A 24,475-nucleotide genomic window follows, 5' to 3' on the forward strand; every position below is an offset into this window, starting at 1 on the left:
GATACTGCAGTAACCAACGACCCTCCAACAGCGTCACTGTCTTGCCTCACAGTCAGACATCCCTCCAATTGCATAAAATGAACATTTTCCACATTGAATTTAGGCAGGTAACTGGCCAATAACCAGAGCAGTAAGTTCCCTTTTAGTCAGTCGACATATTATGGGGAGTCGCACTCTTGCGACTTCAGTTGAAGGGTCTGTAGTCATGCCTGACAAGGCCAATGGCCCCGCCTTCCACAGGTGATAAGCGTTGAGGCTTGGATTCACTTGGGTGTGAACAGGAATGATTCACACTACAATTGGAAAACTACACACTACAATTGGAAAACAAAACTGTCTTACGTTGCACCAACTATCCCATAGTGGTTTAGTGTAATTACACCCTGATCATTGTGTGCTGAAGGTTGTACTTGTTCTCATAAGTTTTCTAATCACAAACAATTTGTTATTCTTCAATTTGCTGGAGCAATGAGTAAGGCGTCTAAGAAAACGGCCGAGATGACGATGGCTAAGCTGGGTTCGGGGTCGAGATCATGCCCCCAGTCATGCGATTATAGCACTTCTCTGAAAGAGAATTGCGATCTATGTGTAGTTTCTCTGAACTTGGAGCACACTCAGGCGGCCCTTCGCTCAAACTAGTCTGTGTTTGCCACGTACTGTGTACAAACTCCCTGAAAAGTCATGTAACATTCTTGAGGAAGCTTGGAATTACCGATGGCGACTTTCCTTTCCCAGATGCCAGTACATCGGCTGGGACCGAGGTGCAGGAAGTGGAGATGGATTGGGTGGTCGGAGCAAATGTCTTGTCTGACTGGGTGTGGGGTATGCAGTGGATGCCTGCACACACCCCGGCTCCTGTGCCTTCTGTCACCAGTTACAGGACGCTACTCAAAGACAGAGGGGGGCCAGGTTCGGTGGTTACCCCCCGCCACCTGTGTCTGCTTCGGTCAGGCTCCGATTGCTTATTTTCCGAGACTTGTTGATGAAGGGTCCAGTCCCACGTCAGTGATCCGGCCCTAGGTGGATCTTCGAAACCGGGCTAGCTAAATGAGTCCTGCAAAATGTGCTAGCCAGGTTGGTGCTATTACTAGGTATTCCTGCCTCCCCACGGTGGGTTAGCTCTCTTGTTTAGCTGCTACTCTGTTCTTTATTTTACTCTTATTATTCTTATTATCTATCATGATGTCTAGTCACTTTTACCCTGCCTTCATGTACATATCTGCCTCAAATACACATTGATCTGATATTTCCTGTATGTGGCTCCATTCTCATGTATTTTATTTTACTCCTTGTGTTTCTATTTTTATGTATGTGTGTATATATATATATATAGAGTACCAGTCAAAGGTTTGGACACACCTACTCATTCCAGAGTTTTTCTTTATTTTTACAATGTAGAATATTAGTGAAGACATCAAAACTATGGAATCATGGAATAACCAAAAAAGGTTTAAACAAATCTTTCACGTGTGCTCCTTTTCCGGCCTCTAGGTCACCAGGCTGCTCGCTAGGGCACACACCTGTCACCAGCGGTACGCGCATAATGACACTCACCTGGCCTCCATCACCTCCTTGATTACCTGCCCTTTATATGTCACTCCCTTGGGTTTCTTCCCCAGTCGCCAATGTTCCTGTTTCATGTCGGTGCGCTGTTTGCGTTTCTTGTTTTTGTTAGTTTATTTATTGAATGTATTCACTCCCTGAACTTACTCTCAGCGTACATCCTTACAAAATACATTTTTATTTTATTTTTGAGATTCTTCAAAGTAGCCATACTTTGCCTTGATGACAGCTATGCACACTATTGGCATTCTCTCAACCAGCTTCATGAGGTAGTCACCTGGAATGCATTTCAATTAACAGGTGTGCCATGTTAAAAGTTCATTTGTGGAATTTCTTTCGTTCTTAATGCATTTAAGCCAATCATTTGTGTTGTGACAAGGTAGGGGTGGTATACATTAGATAGCCCTGTTTGGTAAAGACCAAGTCCATATTATGGCAAGAACAGCTCAAATAAGCAAAGTGAAACGACAGTCCATCATTACTTTAAGACATGGTCAGTGAAACCGGAAAATGTGAAGAACTTTTCTTCAATTGCAGTGGAAAAAACCATCAAGTGCTATGATGAAACTGCCTCTCATGAGGACTGCCACATGAAAGGAAGACCCAGAGTTACCTCTGCTGCAAAGGATCATTAGAGTTACCTGCCTCAGAAATTGCAGCCCAGATAAATGCTTCACAGAATTCAAGTAACAGACACATCTCAACATCAACTGTTCAGAGGAGACTGCGTGAATCACACCTTCATGCTCAAATTGCTGCAAAGACACCACTACTAAAGGACAACAATAATAAGAAGAGACTTGCTTGGGCCAATAAACACGAGCAATGGACATAAGCTGTCCAAATTTGAGATGTTTGGTTTCAACCGCCATGCCTTTCTGAGACGCAGAGTAGGTAAGCAGAGTTGAGTAGGTCTCCGCATGTGTGGTTCCCACTGTGAAGCATGGAGGAGGAGTTGTGATGGTGCTTTGCTGATGACACTGTCTGTGATTTATTTAGAATACAAGGCATACTTAACCAGCATGACTACCACAGCATTCTGCAGTGATACACCATCTCATCTGGTTTGCGCGTAGTGGGACTATCATTTGTTTTTCAATAGGACAATGACCCGACACACCTCCAGGCTGTGTAAGGGCTGTTTTGAGAGTGATGGAGTGCTGCATCAGGTGACCACAATCACCCGATCTCAAACCAATTGAGATGGTTTTGGATGACTTGGACCGCAGAGTGGAGGAAAAGCAGCCAACAAGTGCTCATCATATGTGGGAACTCCTTCAAGACTGTTGGAAAAGCATTCCAGGCGAAGCTGGTTGAGAGAATGCCAAGAGTGTGCAAAGCTGTCATCAATGCAAAGGGTGGCTACTTAGAAGAATCTAAAATCTATAATATATTTAGATTTGTTTTACACTTTTTTGGTTACTACATGATTCTAAATGTGTTATTTAATAGTTTTAATGTCTTCACTATTATTCTACAATGTAGAAATGAGTAAAAATAAAGAAAAACCCTTGAATGAGTAGGTGTGTCCAAACTTTTGACTGGTGTATATACTACCGTTCAAAGTTTGGGGTCACTTAGAAATGTCCTTGTTTTTGAAATATATATATATTTTTTTGTCCATTAAAATAACATCAAATTTATCAGAAATACAGTGTAGACATTGTTAATGTTGTAAATGACTATTGTAGCTGGAAACGGCAGGTTCTTTTGCAATATCTACATAGGCGTCCAGAGGCCCATTATCAAATCAAATGCATGTTTATTTGTCACATACACGTGGTTAGCAGATGTTAATGTGAGTGTAGTGAAATGTTTGTGCTTCTAGTTCCGACAGTGCAGTAATATCCAATGAGTAATCTAACCTAACAATTTCACAACAATTACCTTATACACACAAGTGTAAAGGAATAAATAAGAATATGTACATACAAAAATATATGAATGAGTGATGGTATAGAACGGCATAGGTAAGATGCAGTGGATGGTATAGAGTACAGTATATACATACTGTATATTTTCCAGTGGCTGGAGTTGAGTCAGTATGTTGGCAGCAGCCACTCAATGTTAGAAGCTGTTTTTAAAGTCTCTCGGTCCCTGCTTTGATGCACCTGTACTGACCTCGCCTTGACTTGCGTAGTCAAATAAAGGTTAACTAAATAGAGTAAAGTTTAAACCATGAGGTAAACACTAATGCTCAGGGATTATTTCAAATAAATGATTAAAATAAAACTTTCTTGCCTTTCAAAGAATCGGGTGTGTATGTCAATATGTGTATGTGACCAATACAATATGATTTGATTCTCTCCTCCCAAATATTAAATAAACGGTTCTTAGGATGAAAAGGGTTCTAGGTATAACCCTTTGCCTTACAAAGAACCCTCGTCTTCCAAAAATAGGTTTTCAAATTAAAAGGGTTCTTATTAGAACCCTATCCCTCCGCAAATAACCCTTTTGGAATCTTTTTTTTCTAAGAATGTAGGTCTTTGAAAGGATTTTGTACTGATTGGATGCAAGATCCTTCTTGCATCCAATGGATACAGTGATGAATTTATTGAACAAGATGTCACTCACATACCACTTGAAGACTGTGAAAGTGCCTGATGGTACTTGTGTGTTAAGACATTCCCCTCTCATTTGTGCAAATATTTGTGCCTAGGCAACCTTTCCGGAACAGCAAGATTACAGTTTTGCCTGGCAAGTAACCAATGTTTCTCAAATAACCAAGAATAATTTGCCTGGCAAATGACCAACTTTCCTCCTGAGCTGCATCCTGGTAAACATATATGTCATCGTTTATAATTTCCAGAGATGACATCTCTCTCAGATATAAAAAATGCTTGCAGATGTTATAGTTAATCTTTACTGTTATATTGTGCACAATGCAGTATGCCCAAACATCTATTATGGTATTATACAATGTCTCTGATTCATAAATACATAGTCTTCCTAACGTTCACCCTTTTATTTTGTTTCCAATTTTCCACACCATGCAGTTTTCCTGAATATCTGTGCCTCTTTTTATTTCACAATGTTGTTATTTGAAGCTTTGAAGCTAGAATCCTTAATTGAAACAATAACAAAGGAGTCACCTCTGTTTCGGTAAAAAGATGAGGGATGGGCCTGGATAAATGTAACCACTCTCAACTTCATAGACAGATCTATGGATGCAAGGACTGACCATCCATGATTTCAACATTACAGTTTTAACCATGTTTTAAAGCTGTACAGTTTCAAAATCAAATAACATTTTATTTGTCATTTGTTTATTTTGTTTATTTTGTCAATGATGAACTCCGATGACTTCTTTCAGAATCAAATCAAATCAAAATGTATTGCTAACATACACATGGTTAGCAGATGTTATTGTGAGTGTAGCGAAATGCTTGTGCTTCTAGTTCCAACAGTGCAGCAATATCTAACAAGTAATCTAACAATTCCACAACAACTACCTAATACACACACATCTAAGTAAAGGCATGGAACAAGAATATATACATATAAATATATGGATGAGCAATGACCGAGCGGCACAGGCAAGATGCAATAGATGGTATAAAATGCAGTATATACATATGAGATGAGTAATGCAAGATATGTAAACATTATTAAAGTGCCATTATTATTATTATTGTTTTAATAATGGGAATTGATGGGAAATGATGTAAAATATATCACTAGCCACTTTAAACAATGCTACCTAATATAATGTTTACATACCCTACATCATTCATCTCAAATGTATACGTATATACTGTACTCTATATCATCTACTGCATCTTTATGTAATACATGTATCACTTGCCACTTTAACTATGCCACTTTGTTTACATACTCATCTCATATGTATATACTGTACTCGTTACCATCTACTGTATCTTGCCTATGCCGCTCTGTACCATCACTCATTCATATATCTTTATGTACATATTCTTTATCCCCTTACACTTGTGTCTATAAGGTAGTAGTTTTGGAATTGTTAGCTAGATTACTTGTTGGTTATTACTGCATTGTCGGAACTAGAAGCACAAGCATTTCGCTACACTCGCATTAACATCTGCTAACCATGTGTATGTGACAAATAAATTTGATTTGATTTTATTATTAAAGTGACTAGTTATCCATTTGGCCAATGATTTCAAGTAAAGTATATAGGGAGAGACTTTCTAGATTCAAATCTAAGGCCAAGCATAATGTTCTTTGGGTGATGTTCATTCCTGTTCATCGGATACAAAAGCAGCTGAGCCTTATGTGTTTTGCTGGGACTTTTCTCAGACTTGGGAGCAAAACCTTGTAGCTATTGCAAAGGGGCGATCTGTCTTATTATCTGGAACATGACGATTGACAGGGCATGCCTTGTAGAGATTGAGGGATTGAGTAGATCCTCTTGACTGAGCATATTCACCATGCAATGCTCAAGTCAGTCATGCGTTCTGGTGTGCAAATTGTCAGTGGAAAACAACCACAACTCTGCTTGTGTGTTTTTTGGGCCTCATCTGAAAACTGGCTACTCCTCCAGACCCCAGACAGATAATTTGCAATTGCTTTTGTCATATATTGTGAAAACATGGAAGAAAGCATCATGGTGGAAGAACACTAGACCTGAAGCAGCCATTGAGTGAAATTAAATGCAGCACAAAACGATAGTAAACTAGATAGCATCCATGATCCATCCCCTTTAAGCAAAATTTTTTATTTTTTTAGATTGGTTTATCATTAACTTTATTATTAATCATTAATTTATTTGTGTTTCAAACACAATGTCTTTAAGTGAGTGCCGTCACGATGTCACACCCTGACCATAGTTTGCTTTGTATGTTTCTATGTTTTGTTTGGTCAGGGTGTGATCTGAGTGGGCATTCTATGTTGGATGACTAGTTTGTCTGTTTCTGTTCTTGGGCCTGATATGGTTCTCAATCAGAGGCAGGTGTTAGTCATTGTCTCTGATTGGGGGCTAAGCACACACACCTGAGGGGCCCCAGTGTTGAGGATCAGCATGGCAGATGTGTGTTGCCTACCCTTACCACCTGGGGGCGACCCGTCAGGAAGTACAGGATCCAGTTGCAGAGGGAGGTTTAGTCCCAGGGTCCTTAGCATAGTGATGAGTTTTGTGGGCACTATGGTGTTGAACACTGAGCTGTAGTCAATGAATAGCATTCTCACATAGGTCTTCCTTTTGTCCAGGTGGGAAAGGGCAGTGTGGAGTGCGATTGAGATTGCGTCATCTGGGGATCTGTTGGGATGTTATGTGAATTGGAGTGGGTCTAGGGTTTCCGGCATGATGGTGTTGATGTGAGCCATGACCAGCCTTTCAAAGCACTTAATTGCTACCAACGTGAGTGCTACGGGGCGGTAATCATTTAGGCAGGTTACCTTCGCTTTCTTGGGCACAGGGACTATGGTGGTCTGTTTGAAACATGTAGGTATTTATAGACTCGGCCAGGGAGAGGTTGTACATGTCAGTGAAGACACTTGCCGGTTGGTCCGCACATACTTTGAGTTCAAGTCCTGGTAATCCGTCTGGCCCCGCGGATTTGTGAATGTTGACCTGTTTAAAACCTCTGGGATATGTGGGACGCTAGCATCCCACCTCGCCAACAGCCAGTGAAATTGCAGGGCGCCAAATTCAAAACAACACAAATACCATAATTAAAATTCCTCAAACATACATGTATTTTGCCCCATTTTAAAGATAAACTTATTGTAAATCCAGCCACAGTGTCCGATTTCAAATAGGCTTTACGGTGAAAGCACACCAAATGATTATGTTAGGTCAGCACCTAGAGTCACAGAAAACCTTTTCCAGCCAAGGAGAGGGCTCACAAAAGTCAGAAATAGCTATTAAATGAATCACTAACCTTTGATAATCTTCATCAGATGGCACTCACAGGACTTCATGTTACACAATAAATGTGTGTTTTGTTCGATAACGTTAATCTTTATGTCCAAAAACCTCATTTGAAATTGGTGTGTTATGTTCAGAAATGCATTGTCTCAAACAAACATCCGGTGAAAGTGCAGAGTGCCACATCAAATTACAGAAATAAACATAATAAACATTGATAAAAGATTCAAGTGTTATGCATGGAATTATAGATGAACTTCTCCTTAATGCAACCGCTGTGTCAGATTTCAAACCACACCTTTGCGATTATGTTAGGTCAGCACCTAGACACAGAAAAACATACAGCCATTTTCCAAAGAAGGAGAGGTGTCACAAAAGTCAGAAATTGCATGATAAATATTCACTTACCTTGGATGACCTTCAACAGAATGCACTCCCAGGAATCCCAGTTCCACAATAAATGTTTGTTTTGTTCGATAAAGTCCATAATTTATGTCCAAATACCTCTTTTTTGTTCATGCGGTTAGTTCACAAATCCAAACTCACCAGGCGAAAGTTCAGACGAAAAGTCCAAAAAGTAATATTACAGTTCGTAGAAACATGTCAAACGATGTATAGAATCAATCTTTAGAATGTTTTTATCATAAATCTTCAATAATGTTTCAACCGGACAATTCCTTTGTCTTTAGGTATGAAAAGGAACTCAGCTACCTTTCACGGCCGTGTGCATGATTTAGCTCATGGCATTCTGCCAGACACCTAACTCAAACAGCTCTCTTTCTCTCCCCCTTCACAGGTAAGCCTGAAACAAGGTTCTAAAGACTGTTGACATCTAGCGGAAGCCTTAGGAAGTGCAATATGACCCCATAGACACTGTATATTTGATAGGCAATAACTTGAAAAACTAAAAACCTCAGATTTCCCACTTCCTGGTTGGATTTTTTTCTCATGTTTTTGCCTGCCATATGAGTTCTGTTATACTCACAGACATCATACAAACAGTTAGAAACTTCAGAGTGTTTTCTATCCAAATCTACTAATTATATGCATATTATAGCTTTTGGGCCTGAGTAGCAGGCAGCTTACTCTGGGCACCTTATTATCCAAGCTACTCAATATGGCCCCCTAGTCCCAAAGAAGTTAAAGGTCAAATCAAATCAAATGTATTTATATAGCCCTTCGTACATCAGCTGATATCTCAAAGTGCTGTACAGAAACCCAGCCTAAAACCCCAAACAGCAAGCAATGCAGGTGTAGAAGCACGGTGGCTAGAAAAAACTAGAAAGGCCAAAACCTAGAGAGGAACCAGGCTATGAGGGGTGGCCAGTCCTCTTCTGGCTGTGCCGGGTGGAGATTATAACAAAACATGGCCAAGATGTTCAAATGTTCATAAATGACCAGCATGGTCAAATAATAATAATCACAGGCAGAACAGTTGAAACTGGAGCTTCAGCACGGCCAGGTGGACTGGGGACAGCAAGGAGTCATCATGTCAGGTAGTCCTGAGGCATGGTCCTAGGGCTCAGGTCCTCCGAGAGAGAGAGAGAAAGAAAGAGAGAAAGAGAGAATAAGAGAGAGCATACTTAAATTCAGACAGGACACTGGATAGGACAGGAGAAGTACTCCAGATATAACAAACTGACCCTAGCCCCCCGACACATAAACTACTGCAGCATAAATACTGGAGGCTGAGACAGGAGGGGTCAGGAGACACTTTAGGTCTTGCTCACATCGGCTAAGGATAGCGTGATCACACAGTCGTCTGGAACAGCTGGTGCTCTTATGCATGCTTCAGTGTTGCTTGTCTCAAAGCAAGCATAAAATGAATGTAGGTCTTCTGGTAGGCTTGTGCCACTGGGCAGCTCGTGGCTGGGTTTCCCTTTGTATTTTTCAAGCCCTGCCAAATCTGACGAGCGTCAGAGCCGGTGTAGTCGGATTAAATGTTAGTTCTGTATTGATGCTTTGCTTGTTTGATGGTTAGTCTGAGGGCATAGCAGGATATCTCCTCCAATTTGGACAGAAGGAAATAGGATATGAGGAATCACTGAAACAAACCCATTAGTGAATCGTGTCATCCAAGACATGCAGCCCTAAAATATGCTATTTTTGCTGGTCAGGGAGATAGGCTGTTGTGTATAGAAGAGGCAGAGGATGTACAATACTGACTTCCAGTAGAAGAGGTCAACTGTTTTTTTATTATAGAGAGTGCCAGAGAGTGACCGTTTGGCTCTGTAGAAATACAGAAGGGCAGAATCTTTGAGAGAGTCTATAGTGGGGAGTGAACTAAACCTGTGGGTTACATAAAGGGCCTAGTGTTGGACATTGATATGTGTTAGGTATGCGTAACTGGCTGTAAGGGAGTCAGGAGCAGGAGATCAGAATTTGGGTAGCAAACAGACTTTTATTTAGGCGAACAAAACACACGGCTTGACATAACCCAGTGCAGCCAGTCTAACATGCGCATACACGAAACAATAAACAATTCCACACACATACATGGGGGAACAGAGGGTTAAATACATGTCAAGTAATGAGGGAAATGTAAACCAAGTGTGTGGGAAAACAAGACAAAACAAATGGAAAATGAAAGGTGGATCAGCGATCCACCGCACCTCAGACTCCTGGAGCGGGCCAGCCAGAACCGGCTGATACCCCAGTACACACTGGAAGGGGGAGAGGTTAGTGGAGGAGTGGCGGAGCAAGTTCTGCGCCATCTCTGGCCAAGGCACAAACGCCGCCCACTCCCCCGGCCGGTCCTGGCAATAAGACCTCAGAAACCTACCCACATCCTGGTTCACTCTCTCCACCTGCCCGTTACTCTCAGGGTGAAAACCAGAGGTAAGGCTAAGTGCCTTACACTGGGCACACAGCGAGCAGGAGGAAACATAAACCCTCACGTCCTTAGTCGAAGTGGGCCACCAGTACTTCCCACTCAGACAGCGCACCGTCCGTCCGATACCTGGATGACCAGAGGAGGGTGACGTGTGGGCCCAATAGATCAGCTGATCACGGACAGCAGACGGAACGTACAGACACCCAGCGGGACACTGGAGGGGAGTGGGCTCTGCACGTAGAGCCTGCTCAATGTCCGCGTCCAGCTCCCACACTACCGGCACCACCAGGCAGGAGGCCGAGAGTATGGAAGTGGGGTCCATGGGCCGCTCCTCTGTGTCATTCAGCCGGGACAGTGTGTCTGCCTTCACGTTCTGGGAACTTGGTCTGTAAGAAAGGGTAAACACAAAACGGGTGAGTCTCCTCGCCGCACTGGAAGTACTCCAGATTGAAGTTGTCAGTCCAGATGAGAAAAGGGTGTTTAGCCAATGCCTCCACGCCTTCAAAGCCTTGACAATAGCCAACAGCTCCCAGTACCCCAAGTCATAGTTTCGCTCCTCCAGGCTGAGCTTCCTCGAGAAGAAGGCACAGGGGCGGAGCTTTGGTGGCGTACCCGAGCGCTGAGAGAGCACAGCTCCTATTCCAGCCTCGGACGCGTCCACCTCCACTATGAATGCCAAAGACGGATCCGGATGGGCCAGCACGGGAGCTAAGGTAAACAGAGCCCTCAGGTGACCAAAAGCCCTGTCCGCTTCAGCCGACCACTGCAAACCGTATCCGTCCCCCCTTCAGCAGTGAGGTAATGGGATTCGCTAACAGACCAATATCCCGGATAAACCTCTGGTAGTAATTGGCAAACCCTAGAAACTGCTGCACCTCCGTGGTATTGCCGTGGTGGGAGTCGGCCAATTACGCACGGCTGAAATGTGGTCACTCTCCACCCCTCGAGCTGGAAATGCGGTACCCTAGGAAGGAGACAGACTGTTGAAAGAACAGGATTTCTCAGCCTTGACGTACAGGTCATGCTCCAACAGTCGACCAAGTGACTCCAGGGAAGTGCAGCGTCTACCAGGAGATTTATCGCACAATCCCCCTGTCGATGGGGTGGTAATTGAGTCGCCTTCTTTTTACAGACGGCGAGAGTCAAGTCGGCATATTCTGGGGTGAAGCGCACGGTGGAGACCTGGTCTGTGGTAGCACCAACGGAAACCCTTACACACCTCCCCGAACACTCTCACAACCACCCCTTGAGAGCCCTCTGTTGCCATGAAATGGTGGGGTCATGACAAGCCAACCAGGGAATGCCTAGTACCACGGGAAACGCAGGAAAGTCGACGAGGAAGAGACTGATTCTTTCCTCGTGACAATGGCCAGGGAGATGGTGGACTCCCTGATTTGCCCGGACCCTAATGTTCGACTATCCAGAGCGTGTCCCGGGAAAGGTCTAACCACAGGAAAAATGGGGATTCCTAAACTAAGGGCTAACGCTCTGTCAATAAAATTCCCAGCTGCGCCTGAATCGACGAGCGCCTTATGCTGGGAAAACTCAGGAAAACAAACCGGTAAAAACAGGTGGACAACAGAGTACACTGGATGAGAGTGGTGCAGACTCACCTGGGGTGACACCAGAGTCACCTGCTGCCTGCTGCCTCGACTCCCAGAGAGACCAACCCGGCACCAACCGGCAGTGTGTCCTCTGCGGCCACAGATGGTGCATGTGACGGCCCCTCCTCCAGCCTCCCTACGAGCAGCCCCCCCCAGCTCCATGGGCACCGGAGCGTGGGTGCTGGGGGATGGACCTGACAGAACCCTCTCTGGACATCTGCGGGTGACCAGCAGGTTATCCAACCGAATGGACAGATCCACCAGTTGGTCAAAAGTGATGGTAGCATCCCTGCAGGCCAACTCCCGTCAGACGTCCTCGCGAAGGCTGCATCGGTAGTGGTCGATGAGGGCCCTATCGTTCCATCCTGCTCCGGCGGCCAATGTCTGGAATTCTAAGGTGAACTCCTGGGCGCTCTCTCCCTTCCTGAGGGAGCTGGGTGAACGGTGGCCAAGTCCAGGTTCAGTTGTAAGAGGAACCCCTGGCACCGTGCTGCTGTCCCATCATACTCCCTGGGAAGGGAGAGGCGCATCCCACTGGGACTGGATCCGGACGGGACGGGTAGAGGTAACCCCGGTTGCGCTGGTCGAGACCTCCTGTCTCTCCCAGCGGTCTATGGTATGGGCAACGCGATCCATCATGGCACCGAGATGTTGTATCATTGCCAAGTGTTCCTGGATGCGCTCCTCGACTCCTCTGACCGGGGTACCTGCTCCTGCTGACTCCATGGTGGTGTGATATTCTGTCAGGCGTGTGTGTACTTGTGGTGAAGTCAGGTGCAGGAGAGCAGAGATTTGTGAACAGGTGCACACTTTATTTCGGCAGGAGAGAGATTACAGACGGATGCAGCTGCGTCAAAAACCTCCAGCCAACAAGGCAAAGTGTAAAGTGCGCAACAACTGTCACAAAAAATGTATATTTAACATTTTCAAACAAGCTTTGTGAAATAACACGGAAAGAACGAACGCCAACCGGGTGCATTACAAAACATGTAACACACAAACAATATCACACAAAGACATGAGGGAGGAGAGGAATAAATACATGCAGTGTGATTGGGGAACGTAAACCAGGTGTGCAAAACAAGACAATACAAATGGATAAATAAAAATGGAGCGGCGATGGCTAGAAAGCCAGTGAGGTCGACCACCAAACGCCGCCCGAACAAGGAGAGGAGCCGACTTCGGCGGAAGTTGTGACAATGACGTAATGATTTATTACTCTATAGATTTCCCCTCAGATTTCTCATTTCCAACAAAGGTTCAAGCTGAACTATACACATCTGTCTGTGTTCTCAGGTAAGAATGCATGCATCATTTTAAACGGTTGTGAGGATTTAATGCAACTGCTATCGTTTATACACTGAGTCTATGGAAAGGGAGTGGCCAAAAGACTCCTCATGTAAATATGACCAATCTTTATCATGGATTCTTATTGAAGACATTAGTTACTAACCAATGAGATAGGTTGGTGGTTTTTTTCAAGAGTTTCACTGATCAATTGGTCCAGTTGACAGACTGAGTAAACTGGAACATGAGATGCTCTAAGTTTTCTGGCTACGATACTTACAGAAACTAGGCTGGTGATGGGCCTTATGAATTATTGATTGTGCTGCTTCGGTCCAGACTCTCTGAGAGTCAATTTTTGGCTGCCTTACTTCAAGAGACCCTCAAAGAAATGTGTTCCTGGTCAAATTGGATAGAGACAGTATTGTAGTGGGGGTTTCTTTGATTTAGGCTATGTTTAAAGAAAAAACTTTATGTTTTATCCGGTCCAAAGTGACAGAATTGGAGCAAGTAAGTTATTTTGGGAGGTAAAGGCCAATCATCTTATCTAAATCTTTTTTTTTTTTTTACTATTCCTTTATTCAACTAATATCAACTATTATTAATAGCTTTTTATATGAATCTATTACTGTTACAATCATCGGTTTAATATAGACTTGTCAGCCACAAAATGATGGAAGTAAATTAAATTAATATATTCCTTAATCACAATTCACCTTCTTACAGATACAGTTGAAGTCGGAAGTTGACATACACTCAGATTGGAGTCATTACAACATGTTTTTCAACCACTCCACAAATTTCTTGTTATTAACAAACTATAGTTTTGGCAAGTCGGTTAGGACATCTACTTTGTGCATGACACAAGTAAGTTTTCCAAAAATTGTTTACAGACAGATTATTTTACTTATAATTCAGTGTATCACAATTCCAGTGGGTCAGAAGGTAACATACACTAAGTTAACTGTGTTTTTAAACAGCTTGGAAAATTCCAGAAAATTATGTCATGGCTTTAGAAGCTTCTGATAGGCTAATTGACATAATTTGAGTCAATTGGAGATGTACCTGTGAATGTATTTCAAGGTCTACATTCAAACTCAGTGCCTCTTTGCTAGACATCATGGGAAAATCAAAAGAAATCAGCCAAGACCTCGGAAAAAACATTGTAGACCTCCACAAGTCTGGTTCATCCTTGGGAGCAATTTCCAAACACCTGAAGGTACCATGTTCATCTGTACAAACAATAGTACGCAAGTATAAACACCATGGGACAACGCAGCAGTCATACCGCTCAGGAAGGATCCTAGAGATGAACGTACTTTGGTGCGAAAGGTGCAAATCAATCCCAGAACAACAGCAAAGGACCTTGTGATGGTGCTGGAGGAAACAGGTACGAAAGTATCTATATCCACAGTAAAACAAGTCCTATATCGACATAACCTGAAAGGCCGCTCAGCAAGGATGAAGCCACTGTTCCAAAACTGCCATTAAAAAGCCAGACTACGGTCTGCAACGCACATGGGGACAAAGATTGTACTTTTTAGAGAAATGTCCTCTGGTCTGATGAAACAAAAATAGAACTGTTTGGCCATAATGACCATCGTTATGTTTGAAGGAAAAAGGTGAGGCCTGCAAGCCGAAGATCACCATCCCAACCGTGAAGCACGGGGGTGGCAGGATCATGTTGTGGGGGTGCTTTGCTGTAGGAGGGAAATGGCTTAAGGACAACAATGTCAAGCTATTGGAGTGGCCATCACAAAGCCCTGACCCCAATCCTATAGGAAATTTGTGGGCAGAACTGAAAAAGTGTGTGCGAGCAAGGAGGCCTACAACCCTGGGTCTCGACCCCGCCCTGTGCAACTGGGTCCTGGACTTCCTGACAGGCCGCCCCCAGGTGGTGAGGGTAGGTAACAACATCTCCACCCCGTTGATCATCAACACTGGGGTCCCACAAGGGTGCGTTCTCAGCCCTCTTTTGCACTCCCTGTTCACCCATGACTGCGTGGCCATGCACACCTCTAACTCAATCATCAAGTTTGCAGACGACACTACAGTGGTTGGCTTGATTACCAACAACGACGAGATGGCCTACAGGGAGGAGGTGATGGCCCTCAGAGTGTGGTGTCAGGAAAATAACCTCACACTCAATGTCAACAAAACAAAGGAGACTTCAGAAAGCAGCAGAGGGAGCAGCCCCCTATCCATATCGACAGGACAGTAGTGGAGAAGGTGGAAAGTTTTAAGTTCCTCTGCGTACACATCACGGACAAACTGAAATGGTCCACCCACACAGACAGCGTGGTGAAGAAGACACAGCAGCGTCTCTTCAACCTCAGGAGGCTGAAGAAATTCGGCTTGTCACCAAAAATACTCACAAACCTTTACAAATGCACAATCGAGAGTATCCTGTCCGGCCGTATCACCGCCTGGTACGGCAACTGCTCCGCCCACAACCGTAAGGCCCTCCAGAGGGTAGTGAGGTCTGCACAATGCGTCACCGGGGTCAAACTACCTGCCCTCCAGGACAATTACACCACCCGATGTCACAGGAAGGCCAAAAAGATCATCAAGGACAACAACCACCCGAGCCACTGCCCGTTCACCCCGCTATCATCCAGAAGGCGAGGTCAGTACAGGTGCATCAAAGCAGGGACCGAGAGACTGAAATATACACTGACTCTAAAAATAAGTAATTAAATCAACAAATCTACATAATTGATGTTTAAAGCTAGAATCCTTAGTTTTAACATCCTATTTTTGGACTTATAAATGTATGATAAATACCCATTCATTCTTGAAGAACATAACTTATAAATGGTTCATGAGCTTAGATATTACTGCATGGTCGGAACTAGAAGCACAAGCATTTCGCTACACTCGCATTAACATCTGCTAACCATGTGTATGTGACAAATACAATTTGATTTGATTTGACTCAGTTACACCAGCTCTGTGAGGAGGAATAGGCCAACATTCACCCAACTTATTGGGGGAAGGTTGTGGAAGGCTACCCGAATCGTTTGACCCAAGTTAAGCAATTTAAAGGCAATGCTACCAAATACTAATTTAGTGTATGTAAAATTCTGACCCACTGGGAATGTGATGAAATAAATAAAATATTAAATAAATCATTCTCTCCTATTATTCTGACATTTCACGTTCTTAAAATAATGTGGTGATCCTAACTGACCTAAGACAGAATTTTTACTATGATTAAATGTCAGGAATTGTGAAAAACTGAGTTTAAATGTATTTGGCTAAGGTGTATGTAAACTTCCGTCTTCAACTGTAACTGAGTTTTTTTTCAGACATCTTGTTTCATCTGTAGCAGAGATTTGACATTTCGGGAGTTGCCTGAATTAGGCCGGTGCACACCGGTACAGAGTACTGGCACTTCTAATGTTCTTCTGCTTTTTTAACAGTACCAACGCCTCATTTAGAATATTTGCTCTAAAATATGAACACTGGTAGTGTATATTTAAAATGAGTACTTGCACCTACAATTAGTACAGACACATTTTACATCCACAGAGGTAGACAGAGGTAAAAGACATGCAGTGTAGTTTGGCCAACTTGCTCTGGGGGAGAAATAGCAGTAGTCATTGCTTAATCATAATAGCAATATAGCCCATCTCGATTGGGAACATGTTTTTACATGTGCAATCTGGACTATGTTGTCTGCTTATTTACATTCAGGTAAGTAAATGGGTGTGAAACTAGAACAAGGAGATTGAAGCATATGGTAGTGCAACCTGGAAACCTGTGCATGGGAATGAGCTGAAAGCTCAACATTCAGTATTTGCCCTAAGTACTTACTGTACTTCCAGGATTAAAGTAGAGCAGGCTTTGCATATGGAATACTTTGGAGAAAATGGTTCTGGTCCTTTATGTCATCATTTCCATCTGGGTTCAATTTGACCTGAACTACATTCTGATATGACTTAGGTCAAACCGTTTCCCTCATCCAGTGTAACGACATTCAGAGGAAAAGGTGAGGACCAAGATGCAGCGCGGTACGCGTTCATATTTATTAAATAGAACTTAACACTAAATACAAAGTAACAAAAGGAGTAACCGAAACAGTTCTGAAAGACAAAAAGACACAAAACAGAAAACAACTACCCACAAAACCCATGTGGGCAAGAGCTACCTAAGTATGGTTCTCAGCTGTCCCTGATTGAGAACCATACCCGGCCAAAAAGAAAGAAATACAAAAACATAGAAAAAATAACATAGAATGCCCACCCTAGTCACACCCTGGCCTAACCAAAATAGAGAATAAAAAGCCTCTCTATGGCCAGGGCGGGAAAGTACCCCCCCAAAGGTGCGGACTCCGGCCGCAAAACCTGACTCTAAAGGGGAGGGTCCGGGTGGCCATTATTTACGGCGGCGGCTCGGGTGCGGGATGTGGAACCCGCTCCACCTCAGTCTTGGCCCACTTAGGTGGCGCCTCTGGAGCGGGGACCCTCGCAGCGGGCCCCGGACTGAAGACCCTCAAAGGGCTCCACTGGACTGAGGGGCCTCGATTCTGGCGCAGCCTCTGGACTGACGGCGGATCTGGCGGCTCTGTTAGCTCCGGACAGACGGGCGGCTCTGGCAGCTCCGGACAGACGGGTGGCTCTGGCAGCTCCGGACAGGAGGGCGGATCTGGCAGCTCCGGACAGGAGGGCGGCTCTGGCAGCTCCGGACAGGAGGGCGGCTCTGGCAGCTCCGGACAGGAGGGCGGCTCTGGCAGCTCCGGACAGGAGGGCGGCTCTGGCAGCTCCGGACAGGAGGGCGGCTCTGGCAGCTCCGGACAGACGGGCGACTCTGGTAGCTCCGGACAGACGGGCGACTCTGGTAGCTCCGGATAGACGGGCGGCTCTGGCAGATCCGGACAGGAGGGAGACTTGGTTCTGGGAGCAGGCACAGGACTCACCAGGCTGGGGAAACATACAGGCGGCCTGTTCCTTGGCCGAGGCACCAGATACACAGGGCCGTGGAGGCGCACTGGCGGACTTGACCGCATAGCTTCCCCCCCCCCCCCGTTCTGGCTGGATGCCAGCTTCCACCCGGCAAATGCGGGACGCTGGCACCAAGCACACCGGCCTGTGAATACTCGGCCGAGACACAATGCGCATCACCCCATAGCACGGGGCCTGACCTGTCACCTGCTCGCCCCGGTAAGCACGGGGAGTGGTCTCCAACCTGGTCTCCAACCTGACTCCGCCGTGTGCTCCCTCTCGGGTTTCCTTTGCCAGACGTGTTCCCTCGTACCGCTGGTTCCCTTCTCCTGCTGCCTCCGCTCTCCTGGCTGCCTCCACCTGTTCCCATGGGAGGCGATCCCTTCCAGCCAGGATCTCCTCCCATATGTAAGATCCCTTCCCGTCCAGAATGTCCTCCCATGTCCATTCCTCCTTTTTACCACGCTGCTTGGTGGTGGGTAGTTCTGTAACGGCATTCAGAGGAAGAAGGTGAGGACCAAGATGCAGCGTGGTACTTGTTCATATTTATTAAATAGAACTGAACACTAAATACAAAGTAACAAAAGGAATAACCAAAACATTTCTGAAAGGTGATTCAAACACTAAACAGAAAAAAACTACCCACAGAACCCATGCGGGCAAGAGCTACCTAAGTATGGTTCTCAATCAGCGACAACGACAGACAGCTGTCCCTGATTGAGAACCATACCCGGCCAAAAATAAACAAATACAAAAACACAGAAAAAAGAACATAGAAGTCACACCCTGGCCTAACCAAAAAAAAGCCTCTCTATGGCCAGGGTGTGACATCCAGGGCAGCAACAGAATCTCTCTTCCTCGTAAGCTCTAAAAGCATAATTTCCAAATGTAGTTGTTTATAATAAATTGAGATCAACAATATTAATTCATTAATGAAGCAGACTTTCCTGACATTAAAGATACTTACAGTGATCTGCCCTCAAATTAAATTCATGTCATGATGCCAGAATGATTGCACATGTCCTAACAGATGATTTTATGTACTGTATGCCTAGCTGTCTGACATCTGTTGACTGGCAGATCTCTATCTCTCGCAGAGCTGTCTCTAAGCTCTGCTCAGCATTGTGGAGTGGAGCTGTGATGGATATCATTAATCCACAGAAAGCCTGTCAGTGAGCCCAGACTGCTCTAACCACCCCACAGTCCGCCTGCCCGCCCCCCAGGGTCTCCACAGGCTCTCTGCAGAGACTTACCATAGGAATACACTGTACTTAACTTTGTCTTACAGACAACTGTTTGTGACAGGGTCACATAACTGCATAGTCATTATCTTAAAGGGTTAGTTTATTTGATTTGACAGGCAATAAAACTGAACGACCCCTTTAAGACAAAGAGAAGTTTGAAATATTAGAAGTCAAATCGGATTGTCAAAGGTCAATCATAATTAAAATGTTAATCAAAGTCCTTGGAGAGGATGAGAGACACTGTGATGTACTGTTAAGTAGGAAAGAATAAGACAAAGGAACAATCTGCTTTTTGCATACTTCAGTTTCAAGAGGAAAAACTCTTTGAAGTAAATATTGCATTGAGAAAGGGTTGCCATTGACAACAGTGGTTTTGTGTTCTTTATAAATAACTGAGTACATAGTTATGTGAAATAATAGGAATTTGAGATTATTATTATTAATTTATAGCGTGCACTCGACATGCTGAGTCTGAATGAGCTATTTCAGTTCCATTGATTTGAGTCTTAAGCAAATGCAGTCGTGAATATTCCTTTCTTCTCTCTATTTCAGCAGGTAGTTAATATGTCCCTCTTTTCCCTCTCTCAGACGACAGCAAGCTGTCCCTGGAGGAGTTCCAGTCGTACTTTGCCGACAGTATCCTCACCATGGAGCAGATGCAGGAGCTGTTCTATTCAATCGACATGCAGCAGACTGAGTGAGTGCATCTCATCTGCCTCTGGGAATCCACCTTAGTCACCATCTGCAGGGTGGGACATCTACACTTCAAATAGGATGTGTCAATATTTAATCAAGGGGGCATAGAATCTAGAGCATGAGCCCTAGTTTTAGTAGTCTAATGAGGGCTCCAGGAGAGGTGAAGCTTGAGGCTGATAGTGTCCTAAAATGTACACCATACAGCAGCACATTTAGGGAAAGGGAGATACCTAGTCAGTTGCTCAATTGAATGCATTCAACCGAAATGTATCTTCTGCATTTAACCCAACCCCTTTGAATCAGAGAGGTGCAGGGGGCTGACTTAATCGACGCCATCGGCACCCGGGGAGCAGTTGTTTTTGGGGTTTAACTGCCTTTCTCAAGTGCAGAACTGCAGATTTTTCCACTTTGCCAGCTCGGGGATTTGAACCCAACGCTTTTAACGCCCTTAACCACTTTACACAGACTAGGGGTGAAGAATGGAATTGTGAAAGAGAAAAGAAAGACGATGTGGTCAATCTGCTGTATGTGCTCGTAATTACTACCTTAGCTCAGGGAAATTAGAGGTGTAAGCCAGGCTTTCTTTGACGACAACACATGCATTATACAATAACATACACATACTAGATAATGGTCTTCTACACAATCCTTTGTTTTCTTTCTTTTTGCTTCTCTACACACACATCCCCATATGGCCCCATATGGCCCAAGGCCCTTACAGTTTCTCCACAGTGTCCTGATACCAAATCAACACCTCCTTGTATCTCCAGGGAATGTATCACAGGATAAAATGGTGGCTTTGCTCATAGAAATTACTTGATCTTTAAAGGATTTTTCATGTTTTTGTCCTCTTCTTCTGTTGACAATTTCCCTCCCTCTCAGTAACCTAGACATGGACAAACTCTCAGGTAATTATCCCTGACCTTTGGCCTTTATTATTGACTGTGTGCTGTCAAAATGCTCTCTCCAGAACTTGACTTTTGAATCCCCTGTCTTTGACAGTATTTTAAATGTTACAAAGCCCTACGTGTTTTATACCACTTAGTATACAAGTGTTCAACATTGTACCTGACACCTCTGTATCTCTACTCCCTACAATACTTCTCTCCACACCTGGGGGAATATCTGAACGTCCTGTCTGCTGTGGAAAACCTGAACGTCGCCATCTTAAATGCCATGGACAAAACTAATGAGGTTTGTGGCCAATACAGTACAGCATGTTTAAAGGGATAGTTCAGTGAAATTACATATTGCGATATTTGTTTCCTTACCTCGAAAGCAGTCTATGGACAAGGTGTGACTACTATCCATACTTTGCTTTTGTTAAAATGAACAAGGCTAACAAATGCTAATATTGCTGAACTATCTCTTTAAGCTTTTACATTAGAATCAACGTCTAGTGGTATGGGATTCTTAACTGCAGCTGTCATAACTCATTCAGCTGTCATAACTCATTTGGTAAGAGGAACTCACTTGGCCATCTCTGTCCATTACATTTTGCTGTTGTTATAGCTTTTGCTGATATCTACAGTGAATTTGAAGTAAACACTATAGCCAGTTCTACCTTTATCCGCTTATGACATTCAAACCACTTTTCCCCAGTAGGATTTTGGGTAGCCTTTTGTCAGTGCTGTAAGCCTATGAGATCTGTCAGCTGTGATGGTGACATGACAGTATGGAAAGTGGATCTTCACAACTTAGTCCTCTTGCTCTTTCTGCTTGAACACACTGATGCTGAATTTTTAAACGGCAGGCTGAAATACCCCTGCAGAGACCTCTCACTTACATTTCAACTATGACTCCAAGTCAGGTATTTTCATTGTAAACTTTGGAATGAAATGTGGTGTCTGTCTGAGGACCAACCAATCTCTAGTTGGACAGGTGCTGTAAATACGGTAGTCCTTTAAGCAAAATGACCTCCAAACCCAGTAAACAATTTAAGGATTTCTGCAGTTTCAACTGTAAGCGTCGTCAGCACAAGAACTGTTCGTTGGGAGCAGACAGCGTATATGGCGTCGTCTGGGGGAGTGGTTTGCCAATGTCAACGCTGTGAACAGAGTGCCCCAATGGTGAAAGTGTGATTTTGGTAGGGGCAGGCATAAGCTACGGACAACGAACACAATAGCATTTTATCAATGGCAATTTGAGGCCTAGCACATACCTTGAAAAACAGCCCCAGACCATTATTCCTCCTCCACCAAACTTTACGTTTGGCACTATGCATTGGGGCGTTCTTCTGGCATGCACCAAACCCAGATTAGTCCGTCAGACTGCCAGATGGTGAAGCGTGATTTATCACTCCAGAGAATGTGTTTCCACTGCTCCAGAGTCGAATTGTGTCGCTTGTGTGCGCCTGCTCGGCCATGGAAAACCATTTAATTAAGCTCCCAACGAACAGTTCTTGTGCTGACGACGCTTCCAGAGGCAGTTTGGAACTCGGCAGTGAGTGTTGCAACCGTGGACAGACGATTTTTACGTGCTACATTCTTTGAGTTTGTGTGGCAGTTGACCGGTGCAGCTTTAGCAGGGCAGAAATTTGACGACCTGACTTGTTGGAAAGGTGCCATCCTTTGACGGTGCCACATTGTAAGTCAGTGAGCTCTTCACAAGGCCATTCTACTGCCAATGTTTGACTATGGAGATTTCATGGCTGTGTGCTCGATTGCATACACCTGTCAGCAACTGGTGTGGCTGAAAAATCTGAATCCACATGTTTCATACTTTTGTATATATAGTGTATCTGGCGCTACTAGTGGAATGATAGTGTTTCATAGTATTTCTCACATAAACTTAAATTGAGCGAACAGTGTCGAATTTTAGAAACCAGGAAATGACAGAGTGATTTACATTAGGTAACACAGATGCCACTCTGGTGGGAGAAATCAATAGGTGAATATCACAGCTAATCACAACACTGGTGGATAAGTAATACTGCAAAACATTATAATTCCACTATTACTGAAAGTACTGTATATTATGGACATTTTCTGAAATTACAATGCAAAATTTCCTGTGTAGCACCTTTAACTTTGATTTTTGTTTGAGTTGGAGACTTGAATCCAACGTATCAAGTCTGGCTCAAAAGATACATCACCTTTAATTGTTGATATTTTGTTGCGTTGAAAACCAAACACAATTCAAGAACGCTTATGTAATAAATTAAATAGCCTAAAGTTAAGGCTATCTTACAAACAAGTATTTATTCAAACTTAAAATACATCCATGGACAGATTTTGAAGATACTGTAACTATTAATGTCTTCTTATGTAATCATAGAAAGCGTGCATGTTCAAAATATCATGCAAAGGTCACAGGTCTTCACAATATTGTAATAATAATCTGCGCAGCATTGATCACTTTTTTTAACCTTTATTTAACTAGGCCAGTCAGTTAAGAACACATTCTTATTTACAATGACGTGCTAGGAACAGTGGGTTAACTGCCTTGTTCAGGGGCAGAACGACTGATACTGTTGATCTGGTGTTGTTGCAACATTCCAATCATATTCATTTGAACAAAAATATAAACGTAACATGTAAAGTGTTGGTCCCATGTTTCATGAGCTAAATTAAAAGATCCCAGAAATGTTCCACTTTAGCAGGGCAGATGGCAGACAGTGTGTATGGTGTCGGCGTTCGCTAATGTCTATGTTGTGAACAGAGTGCCCCATGGTGGTAGTGGGATTATGTTGCATTTTATTGATGGCAATTTGAACGCACAGAGATACCGTGAAGAGATACTGAGGCCCATTGTCATGCCATTCATCCTCCGCCACCACCTCATGTTTCAGCATGAATGCACAACCCCATGTCACAAGGATCTGTAGACAATTCCTGGAAGCTGAAAATTCTTCCATGGTCTGCATACTCACCAGACATGTCACCCATTGAGCATGTTTGGGATGCTCTGGATTGATGCATATGACAGCGTTGCGTAATTTCAAGTATCGTGTAGTGAATCAGTGTACCATCTAAACCGCTGTGAAATATATTTTCCATAAACAAAAATATTGTATTTTCAGGTGGTTGAAGCTGGTGTACAAAACTGAAAGTCAAAGACGCAAAAACAAAACTTAAGAACAGGAAACATAGAAATAGCCAACATAGAACATATATACCCCTTCTTAGACTTACTTTTAATGAGAATGACAGATCTATAACACACATTTCTATGTGAATTTGGTCAGGTCACCCAAAAAGTTACATATTGCAGCTTATAAAACAAAATGTGTACAATATTTACAGAGCTTTCTGCCAGGGTTGCCAAGTCTAGCACATTTCTAGCCCAATGACCACTTTTGGGTGAGTGAGGTGTTGCCACATTTAGCCAAAAGGTGTCTCCATAATGACAATCTAAATACAACTGGTAAAATCGCATTAAGACGTATGTTTTTTTTTCTTCAGAAAACATTATGGTGAAATGGTGTTAACACCATGTTAAACATTGTGAAATAGGGTTAATTA

General features: G+C 43.6%; 1 long non-coding RNA gene across 1 annotated transcript in view; it reads left to right on the forward strand.

Annotated features, from left to right (window-relative positions):
* The window catches only part of LOC149976651 (uncharacterized), a 91,706-nt gene that overhangs the window by 40,007 nt on the left and 27,224 nt on the right, over positions 1 to 24,475 (forward strand). Inside the window, exons 2-3 of the long non-coding RNA XR_016487225.1 lie at positions 19,905 to 20,013; positions 20,895 to 21,206. This is a non-coding gene — a long non-coding RNA (uncharacterized LOC149976651). The remainder of the gene's footprint in view (positions 1 to 19,904; positions 20,014 to 20,894; positions 21,207 to 24,475) is intronic.

Source organism: Oncorhynchus mykiss, chromosome 16 (assembly GCF_057628025.1).
Source record: "Oncorhynchus mykiss isolate SJ-2025 chromosome 16, ASM5762802v1, whole genome shotgun sequence".
Lineage (NCBI taxonomy): Eukaryota > Metazoa > Chordata > Actinopteri > Salmoniformes > Salmonidae > Oncorhynchus > Oncorhynchus mykiss.